Source organism: Sus scrofa, chromosome 5 (assembly GCF_054392235.1).
Source record: "Sus scrofa isolate SSC_HxYL_T2T_F1_AM1 chromosome 5, Sscrofa_HxYL_maternal_Yorkshire_Landrace_v2.0, whole genome shotgun sequence".
Classification (NCBI taxonomy): domain Eukaryota; kingdom Metazoa; phylum Chordata; class Mammalia; order Artiodactyla; family Suidae; genus Sus; species Sus scrofa.
In genome coordinates this window covers 55,987,981-56,005,843 of record NC_139387.1, presented here as the reverse complement: position 1 = coordinate 56,005,843, position 17,863 = coordinate 55,987,981, and the positions used below count along the sequence as shown (strand labels likewise).

Genomic DNA, 17,863 nt, shown 5'->3' with positions numbered 1-17,863 from the left:
TCATGCCATTTGCAGCAACATGGATGGAACTAGAGAATCTCATACTGAGTGAAATGAGCCAGAAAGACAAAGACAAATACCATATGACATCACTTATAACTGGAATCTAATATCCAGCACAAATGAACATCTCCTCAGAAAAGAAAATCAATCATGGACTTGGAGAAGAGACTTGTGGTTGCCTGATGGGAGGGGGAGGGAGTGGGAGGGATCGGGAGCTTGGGCTTATCAGTCACAACGTAGAATAGATTTACAAGGAGATCCCGCTGAATAGCATTGAGAACTATGTCTAGATACTCATGTTGCAACAGAAGAAATGGTGGGGGAAAAACTGTAATTGTAATGTATACATGTAAGGATAACCTGACCCCCTTGCTGTACAGTGGGAAAATAAAATTTAATAAAAAAAAAAAAAAAAAAAAAAAAACAGTGGTCATTTCCATTTTGCAAGCAAAATGTCCAAAATACAAAGATAAAAGTGCCAGTTCCTTAAATAAATGACAGTCCTGTTAACTTTAGAACTCAGAACCTCTCTATCCTACGTAAGAAAGATAATTTGATGTTAATAATTTGATGCTAATTTCTCACATACATAACAGTTCTTGCGGCTACATGGAACACAGGCTCTTTATAACAAATACCCTACAGATTTTAATTGGTAACTAGGAAACATGCTTTTCCTAATCATCGAGTCTCTTTTAAATATTATATTTTTAAATACTCATTTAGGAAAACTAATGAGGAAAGATATGAGAGGGATAAAGAAGGTATGTTGTTTTCAAAATTAAAATTTTCAGGACATCAGTCCAACAGGCATAAAACAACATAAAACAAATAACTAGATAATCAAACAATAAAAGCAAACTAGAAATAATATGAAGGCTTTTTTAGAAACTATTATTGCACATATGCAATAATTACCTCCATCAAGACTTTTATTATACATTTGTTTTTATGGAATCATAATGCACAAGTGCATGCTATTGTTTAAACACATTCACCACACACCCCATAACAGAATATGATGACAATATGTATTAAGGATAATACAGAAAATGTGGCTAAATGCATTCTGTATTATGGTTCCATAATACAGCATGCAAATGGTTCTGACTAAGCAGACACAGGAGACGGTCGTTAGTGCACACGCTGTGAATGTATATTATGAATAATGCATAAAACTTGGCTAAATCCTAATGAGTCCATTGACATCCTATGGGGTCCAAAGGAGGCTCAGATCCCAAAGCCCTGGCACATTTCTACCCACCAATCATTATAAAAAACAATACCATGAAAACAAAGGACATTAAACTACATGAATGCACTCTCATTCTAGGTAAAGGCTTTGAAACAAGCACAAAAATTGGAAGAAACTTTGAAAAGAGAGTTAAAAGTCCACCTTACATCATCACCCCACTTACAGTTTTTCAAAATTATCCATTGCAATTTAAATGGGACAAAAGCTGCTGTTGAAGGTTTGGTGTTATTTCTTTTCTCTGGTTTTCTTCAGGGGGCTGCTATTACAAGGAAGATCTGAGCAATCCCTAAGAAAAGTGACCAAACTCTCAGACCATGATGGTAGAAAGTCCTTCTGCTTTGAAAGAGTAACATTTACAAAATGAATTATGGTCCATTAAATAAGGAAACAGATATAATGTGTCTGAAAGCAGTCTTTAAGGTAGAAACACCTTAAAGATCTAGTTTTTACATAGCTCTTTAAAGAATCAAAAAAGAATGCCATGAATATGTTCTTGCAGCCCATGAAAAAAATTAATGTTTTTAATAGCCATTACATGCTCTTAAAAACTGAGTCCTTGAAAAGAAAAACCATATCGATTATCCCGACATGAGTATACCCCAAGGTGAGCACCTATGCGAACATGATCAACGTGCTCACTGAGCCAAAATGCAGAGCTGAGCAATCTGTGCCTGAGATGCACAAATGAAGTATGTGACAGAAGCCTGTGCACCCAAGCCTCCCCTCAGAGTAGGAGTGGGAAAGCGAGGACAGCTGCTCCTTCACGGGGCTCCCAGGGGCGGGTGGGAAACGGGCATTCTGAGAACACATCCCCAGGGTACAGCACAGAGAAGAGGCGAGGGCTGGCCACTTGGGGAAGCAGCAGGCCAAGAAAAACCCTGCACTCTCAGAAAACATGCAAGAGCAAAATGTTGCAGTGGGAGCCAGAGTTAAAGTTCAAGGATGGAGTTCTTGACAATCTGCCCAGCTCTCTGTGGTTTTCCCATCCCTTTTCCAGGTACGAGGACCAGGCACAGTCAAGGCAAAGGCCGAAGCTGAAAGCTGCTGCAGAGCCTAAAGCATGGAAATGCATCAATGCCTCCATCGCTGAATTCTAGAACACAGATCACTTACCATCCCATATTTGGGCTAAAATTAGCTCAGGGCTTCGCTGTAATGGTAATTTCACCTACATGGTGCAAATTGAGGGCACCCTGGAAGACCCCTTCTGAGAAATAACACTGCCATATCTTTCCATCTCTCACTACCAGCACAGCCAGAAACTCTAAACATTTATGAAAAACAACCCTTCATAAGTGTCTATTTAAAGTACAAATACTCCTGGGTATAGTTAGAAAAATTATGATAAATCTGTTTGCTTGAAGAACTAAGACAATGGAACAGTCTCACATGTTTAGGGTAGGTTCTCAGCAATTTAAAAACAGGGGAAAAGGTTAAAGATGGGACACACTGGCGTTGATTCTGCTTTTCCAACTGCACTGACTCTAGCACAGCCAGGGGTTCTGTGATGAGGAATTAAGACTTTCAATGGACACTTGAAATTTAAAACTTTCTCAGCACTGTATTATTGTTGGTATTTACACCTGGGTAAGCACTGTCACTGCTGCTAGAGCATGAAGTATGAAAATCATACAGAAAAATAAGGTATCTGCTATAACTACTTCTGCTGTTGTCCCCGTTCTAAAATGTGCCTCCTGTGCAGTGCAACAGAACAAAGTTCAGTTCCTGATATAACAATTCCATAAAGCTATTCTGCCTTTTAAAACCACTCTCCACCAAGGCTTGTCCCGGCGACACTATAAATGACAGACAATTGCTTCCCTCCCCCCAGTGTTTCTTCAGCCCCTCCCCCAGATGCCACCAAAAGAATAACAGAAAGTCTCTCAGTAGCACTTTGCTTCTCAGCAGGCAGCTGTACTGTTTGTGATATCCATTTTGATACAAACCTAAATTAGGCCTCTGGAAATAGGTAATGCATAAAAAGAAGCATTTTGTGTCACCAAATTATTATTACAGGTTACTGTTAACCCTTGGAAGATAGAGGTGAGCTCTGCAGCTCCCCACTGAGGTGACTATTTGTCATGAAATCACAGGCCCTACCTCAGAAGATGGTTCAGGTGAGCTTGTGATAAGGCAAACTATCTGGTTGACCTAGAGGGTTCTGATAGCTAGTTTAAGCGGAGAAGCCAGGAGAAATGCCAGTTAAACAAAAGACTCAGCACAGCATGGAGAGCCAGCAGTTGGCTAGCACAAGTTTAACAGCTGACAGAGCCGGGAGATATAGGGAAACGAAAAGAGATCACGATATTTTACCATCAGACAGATTTACGACTCTCCTCTTCAAAAGTTCTCCTCTGCAAAAACACGTAGAGGGGCAGAAGTTCAGAGCCACAACTATCTTTTTCAAGGTCATCTGTGATAAAACTGTTAACCAGTCATGTCAAAATAATAAATTAGAATATTAAATACACTGATGTTTCTATTTCTTCACATAGTTCTCATAGTAAATAAATTTCATTTTGTAAATTTCCTGCTCAAGTTTAAATTGCGGGTCCATCATTAAGATTCAGAGAAATCTAAGAACTTAACCCTAAAACTACTCCTGCATTATAACCCTAATACCAGTTCTTGAAAACATTTATCATTTTACTTTCCTAATTTAACCTGTGTAATACTTGATTCTCTTAATCTTCTTTCTGTATCACTACACTAAAATAAGCAGCATTCATAAAGTTAATAATCATAAACATAACTGAACTCAAGGGTCCAAATCAAAGACCACTTTTTATCAACCTATTTTAGTGAAAGAAACACAAAGAACATGGATGACATGTCATCTTTCTTGCCCAACTCAGGTCAGTTTCTAATTAAAAATTTCACCAGAGCTGGTCATCATGTCGTACAGTAACTTGGCTTTCCCTTCGTCCTCATGTATTTCTATTCTGTGTTTTGGTAAAAAATTATCACGTTGAGACTGGCTTATCTCATTAAAATAACCAGACATGACTGAGTTCCCATCTCTTGAGACATGGTAAACAATGCAAAATATAATTCCTCAAATTGTAACAACAGTTATGTACTGAATAAATAACTAAATAAGTAAAGCTTCTTCAAAGTGAGTACCACAGGTACACACATGAAGAGCAATAGAGTTATTCCGCAACTGGTATCACGGAAAAAGAAAACAGCTAATAAGAACGACCCAAGTTTTATAGGAAGTTGAGTAGACGATGGAGACCAGCCAAATTTCATAGCTGAAGAGAGTTTTTAGCTAAGTCTCAAAATGTGAAGGCAGAATAAATGTTCCTCTCCCTTCCCTAGACACAACCCATAAAATGGTAGGCTCTTTTTAATGTCAAAGAATGTTGTTTAGGCCTCATTCGAGTCAATCGCAAGATCTTCAGACTGACAAAATACTCGTCAATCGCATTAAGCTGCAGTGTCTAACATTTTAACACCAAAAGTGCTGGAATCACACACTTCGGGGGAGGGGGGCACTCTACAATACGGTCCCAAAACAATCTTGTTCAAGGAATTCTGCCTTGCTAACTCCTTGACTCCTCAAGATAGCTAGATATCATCTGAATGCCAGTTACCGAAATTAAATCTCCCGTTTCCCTTTTCTAAAATAATTCCTCCCTTCAGAGACCCAAAGGCATGACATCTGGTCAGAGTTAAAGCATCTCAAGGGGCACAAGGCACTTTCCTGAAAGTTTCTACAGGGTCTCTGTCACACGCCAGTCATACCTGTGCAGTTCATTCCCGGGGAAGTTGCTTTCGCCGTAGCTTCCGCCTTAAAAATATTCCTACAACCGTGCTGATTTTGTATCTGTTCAATTCAAATTTAGATTCATTGGTACTTTTCCATAGTTACATTGCTTGTTCAGTTGATGTGTCCTTTTATTTATTCTGAAGTTTTCAATGTAAGACAAACAGGAATACCACCTTCTAAAATTACTACTATCCTACCATCCTCCGATGGAACATTAGCAGGAAGCAATATTCTCCAAAGCTATGAAGCATACACTGCCCTAAATTACACTGCAGTCGCTGCCCTGAGCTCACACATTTTTGAATAGAAAGGCTCCCAGGGATCTCTCTGTACTGACTGCGTTTACTGATTTAAAATATTTTTAACCCAGACGCTGAAGTGCCAGCCTTGCAGTTCCTCATGCTAATCCCAGCTTGGGTGGCTGTTCTGAAGGGAAAGCATTCAAAACATTGTAACAGTGCATCAACTTTGACCCTTTTCACTTAAACATGAGACTCTTTTAAAAAGTTTGAATTCCAGAGGGAATCACTGAACTTTGACCTGCTTAAAATTAGTTTTGTTTTAGTGCCTTCATGGTGACTCAACAGGCCAATTTTCCAGACATTTAAGACATTTCTGCCCCTGAAGATTCCAGTTCAAGTCCACAGCTATGTTTGCTGGTCAGAGCAGAACACTTTGTCCCAGGGTTTCAAGCAACAAATTCCCAGATCTCCATCTCTTTGCCAGATGTTGGCATTAGTTGGTATTAAGGTGGATCTGAACACACACACACACACACACACACACACACACGATGCATAGTCAGAGGACAGGCCCTGTGTTTTGTTTTTGTTTTTCACTTAGATCATTTTAGGAAAGAAAGTTTTTCACTCAAAACTCAGTCACGGAGAAATGTTTATCAGGATTATATAAACACTGCTTACTAGCCTAACTCCTATAAGAATAAAACTCCTAACTTTTGGTAAGAAGCACCACAACAGATTTATAACATAAGCTTTCTGTATATTTCTTAATGGGGAACAAAAAGCTGCTGGGATTTTATTTTCTAATCTATTATAGATTTTAGAAATTGTCAATGAATGATTATATTGCAAACGAACAATGTTATGCTTTCCTTCAATGGAATTTCAAGTATGACATGTGTTGTCAAAAATCCCTAACAGGTAAAAGGTAAAATAACGTTACCAAGGAACCAAAGGTGTATTACATGTCCAGTTTGATTTAGTCCCCCCAAACTGTTCCCTCTGTGAAGAAAAGGAACTAAATAGCACCCAATTTCATTGACACAAACTAAAGTGTTTAACATGAAGAAGTAGTTATTAGTCTGGAATAATTCCTGCAGAAACTTCGTGCTTTAAGTTTTTTAGAACAGTCAAGGGTAAAGGCATTCAGGAAAAGAAAACTCATCTAGTACAGCAAAACCAGAAAAAAAAAAAGAAAAGAAACATGAACATAGTTAACCAGGATAAAAGAATCACGATGACAAATTAGTCCACACAAATTAAATACCATCTTAAACAAGAAGTCTTTATTGTCTCCGAAGAATGTTAGCCACACTGAAAAGCGGTGCAAAAGTATACACCAGATCTTCATGTTCGAATACGAGTTTGCACTTAAATCTATCCATTTTCAAAGGGCTATCCAGAGCATTCGTAAATTACAGCCATTTCATTCCTATTGTTAACACCCAAAGCTGAAGTCTGAAACTACCTTTAGACCTTCTGCCTCATCTTGTGACCCAAGAGGCAGAACAGTTTGCACTGACGGCAGCTCAGACCTGCTCTAGTGCCCACTCTTGTTCTGAGCTCCTTGAATCTTTTTATATCTTCTGACAAATGGATGAAATCCATGTTTCCAAATATGTTATATGCTGCTTCTAATTTCCAAAGAGGCTCTCTAAATGCTTTGGATTTTTCATAGAGATGGGGATGTCAGGTCCAACTTGTGCTCTTTTATCTTACAGGCCCAATAATTTCTTTCTTAAAGGACTACATGGTAAATATTTAAGTATTGTGAACTGTATAGTCTCTGCCACAACTAGTCAAATCTGTTCTTATGGCTTGAAAGTAGCCATGGATAATATGTAAATGGAGGACCATAGCTGTGTTGCAATAAATCTTTATTCACAAAATAAAAGCTCTGCCTATGACTTGTAATTTGTCATCCCCTACCTCAGAACGTTGTCCTAAAGTGTCTGAAATCCTTGGGTTTCTACTTTACTAATCTTACAAGGTCACAAAAACCAACCCAGCAAAATTATATTTGAATTGTTTGCTCTCCTTCTATTAGACAGCACTAATACCAATTTTTTTTTTTTTTTTTTTTTTTTAATGGCTGCACCTACAGCATATGGAAGGTCCCACGCCGGGGACTGAATCTGAGCCAGATCCTTTAACCCACTGCACTGGGCTGGGGATCAAACCCACTCCTGAGTAGTGACCTGAGCCAGTGCAGTCAGATTCTTTACCCACTACACCACAGTGGGAACTCCAGAACTAATACCAACTCTAATGCTCAGAAAATAAAAACTACTCAACTGAGTCTCTCTGGAAATCATTTCTTTTACTTCCTACCCATTTAAGAAAGAGCACAATAAAGATGTTCAAACTGGAGGTAAATGGTGAACATTCTGGATTACTACTTGATTTTCATTTTATTCGTAAATCATTCCACACATAAACATTCTGTGAATTGTACTGAATGACCACATATTTCCTCTAAACTAAGAAAATACTTAGACTTCAATGACTCTACATTTCAAGCACATGTAACTATTTGTGTTTCTTTACTGATAGTTAAAAAATAAGCAATAATAGTTCTAACAACTGGGTCAATTACTTATAGGAAGAGGTCAACTGAAACAAAAATGTCAAATGTTATCAACTAGTACCTTCAAATGACATGAAATGAAGTACACATTAACCCAAGATGCCAATGGAAACACATACTTACAAATCAGACATTAAATGACAGTATTTAACTAAAATAAAATTATACAGAGATATCCCATGTAAAGACCATTATCTGAAGAATCTGCCTACACAGGATTAACATGTTAGTTGCTTAATCCTTTAATTGTCTTACTAATAAAATATGCTACTAATTGTGTAAGACATTTTGGCCTTGCATTCCAAAAGACATATTTGCATTTCTCTTTGTATATGCTATAAAAACTAATATACAGTGTCATTAAAAAGTAATGTGACTGGTTTTTAAACAAACACACCATGTCATCCAAATGTACTTTCCCTTCAAAGTGGTTACCTTAGAATACCACTCACTCACCCTAAAGCTCAGCCATTACTCACAGTATTTCCATCTCCTTTTGAAACTGCTTTCCAAGTCTGTACCACACACATGCATACACATTTCTAAATATCCTCAATGGTGACAAATTTCATAATTTGAAAGTCAATTTTAGCCATTTTCATCACTTCAGAGAGACATTTATAGCCAACTCTGGTGAATAAAAAAAAAAAAGCATGATGAATCTTGGTATAAAATGCGAATAGAAAGTAATGAGATGGATGTTTTAGTCAAGCTTGCAAATGATTCAAAAGACAATTCTGAGAGGAAGTTTTCCAAAATGTTTTGAACAAGGGCATCAATGGAATCAGGGTTTTGCTTCTCTGGGTGACAAATCTGAAAAACAACATTAATATGAATGCATATAGTGTGATCATTGTCTTTAAAAATCAAACTCTGTACTTTTCGCTCATATTTTGCAAATACAAAAGAGAGCAGATATATATACATTATCATTCAGATGGTTATTTATGCACATTCTGAAGCTTCTCCTGGGCCAAACTAACCATAGGCTGTTTTGCAAAATGTTACATATAAACTGAACTCTTTTGATCTTTAAAAAAGTACAATTTTAAAAAATTCTTATTTTCATAGTCATATATTTAAATCCAACCCCAATCTTAGACCTCTATAAACTTTTTTTCTCCTATATACAGTCAAAACCTGACAAGAGCTCATTGGGATTATGCACAAAAACTGCAAATTTAAACAAGGTGTGATCGTACACTTTTTCACACATTATTGTATCATGCAGCACCAGAACACTAATGTATGCACAGTTCCAAAATAGCTTGGGTTATTACTGCACAGCCTTGAAAACTACTAAAATCCCAATAAGAGACCTTTCAAAAGCTGTTCGTTCATTATCATACACAAGTAAAAGCTTGCTTTCACTATTTGTCTTTTACAACAGAAAAAAATACAGAAATGCCTATGACATTGTCTCATAATTCTAAGGTCTTATTTCTTATTAGACTCTTTGTAGTTATGGAAGTTGTTTCATCAATATGAATATGACAATAAGATTCAATACTATTTAATCGACTCAATTATGGAACAAGTGTGCTTTTTTTTTCTTATGCTGCCCTACTTTCTTTTAAGTTGCATTTGAATTATTGATGAAGTTGCAATAAAGCATTTCTTTGTTACACATAGTTTAGAAGTAGAGAATGATGTTTCACGGTTAATTTTTAGACTCACAGTGATAAAATAAACACACTTGTTGTCCTTTCAAAGAAATTCAATGGCATGGTACAAGCTTAAAAGCATGACTTCTCCTTTTTTTTTCTATTGTCTTGAAAACGTGATGTGCTGAAATCATGAATATAAATACAAATGTGAAAGGAGAAAATGGTAAGCAAAGTGTGCTATAGAAAACACCATTCCAGGTCTTTCTGGGTAGTGAAAAGATTTATACCTGTGATGAATTTGGATTCTGCTTTTCCACAATTATTTCAAGGACTTGTTTAGACTTGTAGCAGGATAAGGCCCTGAAAAAATGGTAGAATGAATAGTTTTGGGGACAAGGACAATGTTTCTTATTTAGACTACTCCAGTCACTACATGGCACCTGAATGGCAAAAAGGCAACTCTAGCACACCACACACTCCCACTCGAACTGCTTTACCTATCTGCTTGATCCCAAGTCTGTTTATGCCATTTCTATTTGTTACCGTACTTGGGTAAATTAATTAAATTTTGCATAAGTAATACAATGTAAGGGCAAAAAGGATGTTGTTAGTGACACGAGATTGACTGCTTTGGAAAGAACAAAGGTAAATTTCATTTTCGAAAACCACAAAATCAGATGTCAAATAGAGTCATAAAATGGGAATAAAAATCAGGAAACTAGACAAATTCTGCACTTACACTACTTACACTGCTGGTCAAAAGCCTTTAAGCTCTCCAGTCATTTTTGGCAAATCAAAAGTATAAGCCGTAGAATACATATTTTTGGTGTGACTTACCTAAGAAGATAATGAGGGTTACCACTCAGGAGACCCACTGCTAAAAGCCCTGACTATACATCAATTAATTGCCAAATTGTTAAATATGGATAAACAATGAAACATCAATAAACAAATTCATAAATACATTGTTTAAAATCCTAAAATATTTAAGGATGATGTCATGTCCCTAAAATACTATGCTTTAGCAGTTTTTGTTTGCTTGTTTGTTTTTATCTTTTTGTCTTTTTAGGGCCGCACCCATGGCACATGGAAGTTCTCAGGCTAGGGGTCTAATGGAGCTAGAGCTGCTGCCCTATGCCACAGCCACAGCAACATCAGATCCAAGCCTCATCTGTGACCTACACCACAGCTCACAGCAATGCCAGATCCTTAACCCATTGAGCAAGGCCAGGGATCAAACCCACAACCTCATGGTTGCTAGTCGGATTCATTTCCACTGCACCACGACAGGAACTCCTAGCAGTTTTGTTTTTTGTTTTTCTTTTTTTAAATTAACAATTTCAGCTACAAGTTACAATTACACTAGAGAAGAGAATATCTCTCCAGCATGTCTGGCTGATTAACCTCTGTCCTTCTCAGTGGATTGGAAACTCTGTAAGTGCAAGGGCCAAATCTCTTTCACTGCCCATGGTAACTCCATTACTCAATGTTTGTCATATGTGACAAAGAACAGACTCACATTAAAAATATTTTAAATGAATGAATAATAGTTAATCATAGTCAAATATAACAACACTGTATATTTTAAATTCCTATTAAGAACAGTATGCAAATGGTTATAAAGACAATAAAAAGCAAATATGGATGGAATCATCTGAAGATTTCAAGGCACAATATTCATTTTATTTTATTTATTTATTTTCTTTTTTGTCTTTTTGCCATTTCTTGGGCCGCTCCCGCGGCATATGGAGGTTCCCAGGCTAGGGGTCGAATCAGAGCTGTAGCCACCAGCCTACGCCAGAGCCACGGCAACACAGGATCTGAGCTGCGTCCGCAACCTACACCACAGCTCACGGCAATGCCAGATCCTTAACCCACTGAGCAAGGCCAGGGATCAAACCCGCAACCTCATGGTTCCTAGTCGGATTTGTTAATCACTGAGCCACGACAGGAACTCCACAACATTTTTTTTAATGGCCACACATGCAGCATACGGAAGTTCCTAGGACAGAGACTACATCCAAACCACAACTGTGACCTATGCCACAACTGCAAAAATCCCAGATCCTTTTAACCCACTACCCCAGCCAGGGATCAAATGTGAGCCTCTGCAGAAACCCAAGCTACTACAGTCAGATTCTTAACCACTGTACCATGGCAAGAACTCCACACAGTTTTGTTTTTCGTTTTTTTGGTTTTCGTTTTTTTTTGAGAGACAGTGTATGTCCTTTACTTAGTAATGGAAAGATCACTTGTATATATATATAAAGGGAATCTTAATTTTTTTTTATTTTTAAAATAGCACTCTCTAGCATAATGAGGTTTCTGCCTTTTAACTTATGAACTACATTTAAGATTATGTGATTAGGTTTCCTTAGGGATCCAACCGTAATTCCCATATCCTTATTAAGACTTCATATACTGGTTCCACATCTGGCTACCTTTTAATTTTATCTGTAATGAAAAGTAATAACAACACTACCTGAAATGTATTTATCCCCTTCCTTCCAAGAAATTCAAAGCAACTAACATCTTGTGAGCAGACACTGTTACATATAAAAATGAAAACACAACTGAAATAAAACTTTTATTAACAAAATAAAAGATGTTAATAAGGAAGCCAAGCTATCCAAAATTCAGGAAAGATAAGTCTGGAATAATTCTTTAAAACACAGATGAGTTTTGCCATAAAAAAAAAAATGCTTATAATCATTTAAAATTCCAAAAGGACATGAAGGAACTTACTACAATTATGAAAGGTTTTGTATTTTCAGGCCCTCTATTGCTGAGATGACGCAAATAAAAATATCTTTTAATTATTCAATGTAACTGATTTATAAGTTTATGAATCAGAGGAAAAATAAGCAGTGAGAGAACATTCAAAAGCATTCTGGAATATAAAGCAGGAAACGGCTCATAAATTAGAGCCAGATATACAGAGGGGTAATGGTGTCAGTGTGGCCCCAACCTTTTGGTTAGTTATGAGGAATTGCTAAACAAGAGGAAATGCTAAGTCATTATGACCCTAGATAGTACAAATACACAAACAGACATACACATGTGTGCACAAACACACACATATACACACATTCTGCTCATGATTCTTAAAATAGCTTAAAGTATCACAATTGTGCTATAAAGCCTTATTTATTTTTAACACCTGTAGTTTATACCATCTCATTTAAATAGTTGCATAGGTCAAATCCATAATTACCAAAGTTTGTTGTCAGTACCCTTTCTCCTCTGTTTAGTATAACTTATGCTCTGGAAATTTAGCTCAAAAAGTTTTCAAGGTGGGTGGAAAAACAAAAAAAACAAACCATTGACATACTAAAAGAAAATATTACAATTTCTATTTATACTTCTTTTTTTTTTTTTTATCTTTTTGCCATTTCTTGGGCCGCTCCTGCGGCATACGGAGGTTCTCAGGCTAGGGGTCAAATCGGAGCTGTAGCCACCAGCCTATGCCAGAGCCACAACAACACAGGATCCAAGCCACATCTGTGATCTACACTACAGCTCACGGCAACGCCGGATCCTTAACCCTCTGAGCAAGGCCAGGGACCGAACCCACAACCTCATGGTTCCTAGTCGGATTCGTTAACCACTGAGCCACGACAGGAATTCCGTATACTTCTTATTCTATAAATATTCTTTATTCCCTCTGTATCTCATGTCTTTCAATTTCTATTTTTGGGTGTTTGCAAAAGTAATATTCTCTTTGTATTGATGGTGTACGTACATATCCAAAAAGTCAGGAGAGCACTAACTTAGATGCCCATCTGGGAACCTGGACAACCTAGACCTGCAAAAGTCCATATACTGGGCAAAAATTCTTCCTGCTTTATCGATACACAGAGACACCATCTCCACCACCATATGTCTATGTCCAATTAGCTGTCCTATCACCAATTAAAAATTTCCTTTGGTCTTGTTCCATAAAGACATTTTGTCTAAAGCTGGAAGCTCAAGATGATCCACATTTTTTTTAAATCCAACTACTTAAAGATTTCCACAGGGGCCTTCATTTCACAACAGGAAGGACTTAATGCCCTTCTCTCTCCTTTGTTTCACCATTTTGTCACAGACTATTACAATTTTCATATGCTTGAGGAAGTAGCTTATGGACTATACTGTCTAACTTTTAGCTAAATTAAACCTTGTAAAGCAGACAAGCAGCTTAAAAAGATTTCCTGCAATACAAACAAAAAAGCTTGGGGTTTCACGTAATACTAGTAATGCTAATAATGTGCACAGGGGGAAAATGGCATAACTGTATCTCTTAGACCCACTGCCAGCTCTTTGTCAGCCGTACTTCAAACAAAGTCTATGAGAATTCAAAAAAGAGAGAGAGAAAATCTCAGGAACATTGTGTTTAGTGGATGCTATAGTATGCAACCTAGCAGCACTCATTTTTCAGCTATCAAGAGTGCTAGCTGCTAAAGACCTACATCTACATCCCTTCTCAAGAACTGCCCTCATCCAAAGTTCCCCCTGCCCCCCAGGAGTGGCCCACATTCAGCCAGTGAATGGCTACAGAGGCTTGGCCGCCCTGCCTCAGTACAGGGCATCTCTGAGGAGCCATCATATAGTTCCAGAGCTCCTCAAAGGTTTGCTGAAGTCTCAGCTGCATCACATTCATTTCTCCTTGGGCCTACTCTGCTTCTCTCAACCCCTCACATGTGCTCTCCCCAAAACCCACCCCAGTAAACTCACTGCATGAAAATTTACACATCAGTTAGTCTTCAGGGAACTCTGATGTAATAGCACCGTTACTTTGACTATCACTTAAATTGAAGCTTGCTCTCGGTGTTTATTGTGCCCTGAATACTAGCTCAAGTAAAACACATGTATATAAATTATGAACATGTGTGTGCTTTAAAAAATTTACTGATGGGGTACCCCTAAAGCATTAACATGCCACTAAATATGCAAAGACAGCACCCTCACTGTTGACTTGAGTCAGTTTTCCATTTGGGAGCTAATGTGTCATTAGTTCATTCACGAGCCAAGCAGACCATGTTACTCAACACCATGAGGTTCCCCATGGCCTATAAGACAAAACTTAAGGCATATGGGTCTATGATTTAAAAAAAATCACCTTGATCTGCCCACAGCCTCATCTCAGCTGGCTCCTAGTATGTACTTTATATAATCTACCAACACCAAACTTGCTGTAATTTCACAAACACACTACGCTATCTCTCACCTTCGTGCCTTTCTGATTATGTTGTCCTGTCTGCCTGGAATATCATCCTCCCTTCTCAGAATACCATCCTCTGCCCTACTTACTTAACTCAGAACCTTACCAAGGGCGGGTTGGTGGGAGAAGTGCGCCCAAATGCAGGCAATAAAGGGGTGTAATGGCTTCAGAAATTTTAAGAAGCATAATATAACGGATTAAAAGTCAAAAGGCTTCTGAGACTAATTCTGAATCATGTCAGTGATTAAATGGTCCTTCCAACCAGGGGTGACTGTCTCCAAGGCCCACCCTATATACGTCACCCCCCTTTTAAGATTGACTCAAATTCCAGTAAACATTGAGGACTTCTGGTAAAACTTGCAGGTTTGAACATAAGCCATTATTAACTCCAGGAAAACCAAAGAGTGGTATAAAAAGTAAAAGTTATCAATACATCATATTTTCAGTGATAAACAACAGAGTCAAAGTAACTGTGTTTACTGAATTGATTTAACCTTTTAAAAACGAAGAAATTATATTGGGAAAAGGGAAAAGGAGTATGTATGATTTTAGGAAATAGGGGTAGAAGAAGAGTAGTATAACAAAGCCAAATAACCAATAACTAACATTTTTTGAAAAATAAGAAAAGGAAGGAGTATAGGTGGGGTCAAGAATCAGATGGCAGCGGCCCCAGTCACAGCTGTGGCTCAGACTCAATCCCTGACCCAGAAACTTCCATATGCTGCAAGTGTGGCCATTAAAAAAAAAAAAAAAAAAAAAAAGGAAGGAGCTAAATTTTATTTGGAAATACAAAGTTGGTAGCAGTAGGAATGGAGCAGTCATGATCATCAGTAAGAAAGGAGTGCTGTTTAATTATGCAGCTTTGAGTTTTATACGATGTACACACATTATATTAATATGTATTCGACTGATAAAGTAATCAACTCTTACATCAATTCACTTAGAAAACCTTCCCCAACTTCTCTTCTGTGTTCCCAAAATACTTTATCACTACACCTATCACCCTGACATATAATTACCAGTCTGTTACTAGTTTCTCCTATCAAATAGAGGTTTGTACATTCAAGAACCAAGACTTACCTAACTTATATTTGTATCCCCTGGCAGAAATGATGCATAAATTTAAATTCAAATCTGAACTCAACAAATATCTGCTAAGGTCCAAGGAGACAAAAGTAGTAATAAGATCTAGGTTTCTGATTTCAAGCAGTAACATTTATGGCCATAAAATGTGATTGGATAATGGAGCTCATTATGGCCAAGGATTGTTTTATGTACTTTGTACTCATTCTCTCATTGACTCCGCACAACTGCTTTATGAAGTACGCATAATTATCCCACCCTGCAGATGAGGAATCACAGACTGAGAGAGGTTAAGTAGATCACCATGTTAAAAAGTAAATGACTTAGCATGTAAGTGATATAAGTGATTGTCCAAAATAGGAGTATAATATGGAACTACAGCATCCACATTCCAAGGCACAAACTCACAATATCTCACAGAAGATAAGACATTTTCATAACATACTTACAATATGGTATGATACATAGTACCGTATAGTTTTAGTCTTGAAAGTGGTTGATCAGAAGGAGGAATACTCGGTTAGTATATTCTGTGAGGATGCTGTGAAAAAGCTAAATTTAATTTGGAAATTCAGGGATGGGTATGGTTTCAGGAAATCTATACTATGGGATAATATACATAAAAGGAAAGTAAAGAAATGTGAGGAGTTCCTGTTGTGGCTCAGTGGTTAACGAACCCGACTGGGAACCATGAGGTTGCGGGTTTGATCCCTGACCTTGCTCAGTGGGTTAAGGATCTGGCATTGCTGTGAGCTCTGGTGTAGGTCACAGATGCGGCTCGGATCCCGCGTTGCTGTGGCTCTGGTGTAGGCCGGCGGCTACAGCTCCAATTAGACCCCTAGCCTGGGAACCTCCATATGCCATGGGACCGGCCCTAGAAAAGGCAAAAAGACAAAAAGACAAAAAAAAAAACAAATGTGAAAGCAAATACATATATGTAGACAAGAGGCACTGTATGTTTTGTATCAAAACTCTCTGCCTGAAAATGCAAGGCTTAAAGCCAGTACAGATCCAGCCCAGCAAAGTCCGTGGGAGATGTATGGATGCAGATTTATGCATCTCTTTTCTAAACCTATGAAACACGGAAACAGTGGGTAATTACCAAATGGAATATTCCATTAGGTTGGTAGAGGGAGACTGGGAAGACAGTCACAAAGCACCTGAAACGGGACGATTTTCCCTCTGTATTTGTTTGTGAAACCTTTCTTCTAGTCTCCATCTCTAAACCTCCAGCACCAAAATCCAAGCCACCATCTTTCTCTTGAGTGAATCACTTCAACAGCCACCTTACTGGCTTACCAAGGATTCCTTCTGCTCTTCAACTTGGTCTACATGCTCTAGGCACACATTTTATTAGTCTCTTGCTTAAAAACTATACCACCCTTATTATGAAGACTTACCTTCACAGACCCATCTGTATCCATTTCCCAGTCACTCTGCCCCAGCCATGCTCACCTTCTAATTCCAAGAAGACATCCTTCTCTCTCTCTCTCTATGGAACTCCTGCACATGCTACTTCCTATATCTCAAAAAGTTCTTTTCTTTTGCCCTCTTTACCTCATTAACCACTCTTCAAATGTGACTTCCTCAGGACAGCCTCCTCTGATGATCCTGCCAAGAGATACTTCTCCTACATGTTGTATATACTTTTGTGAAATACAGTTCCACAATTTGCAATCATAAATCTCAGTGATGGATGTTCCATAATGTCTCAGTGGTAACAACGAACACAACTAGTATCCATGAGGATGAGGGTTTGATCCCTGGCCTCACTCGGTGGGTTAAGGATCTGGCATTGCCGTGACTGTGGTGCAGATCAGCAGCTGCTGCTCCAATTTGACCCCTAGCCTGGGAACTTCCACAAGAGTGGCCCCAAAACGACAAAAAATAAAAAATAAATGCAGGTGATTATTTGATTAAAGTTCATTTTCCTTAGTAAAATTTAAACCCTTGTAGACAAGTATGTGCCTATTCCACACATCACAGAATCTAAGCAGTTAATGGGGTGCCTGGTTCACAATACGTGCTCAACGAATATCTGCTGATTACTAAATGAACAAAGGGACAAAGCAAAAAAAGAAACAAACAAAAAACAAAGTTAGTTGAAATTC

At 37.9% G+C, this 17,863-nt stretch overlaps 1 long non-coding RNA gene across 8 annotated transcripts in view; it reads right to left on the bottom strand.

Annotated features, from left to right (window-relative positions):
* The window catches only part of LOC146403381 (uncharacterized), a 479,111-nt gene that overhangs the window by 447,768 nt on the left and 13,480 nt on the right, over window positions 1-17,863 (bottom strand). The window contains exon 1 of one of the 8 annotated variants that reach the window (XR_014803748.1): window positions 5,006-5,445. The exons of 6 other annotated variants lie outside the window; for them this stretch is intronic. This is a non-coding gene — a long non-coding RNA (uncharacterized LOC146403381). Of the gene's footprint in view, window positions 1-5,005; window positions 5,446-17,863 lie in introns of those variants that run through there. One more of the 8 variants, XR_014803751.1, reaches the window with a different exon arrangement.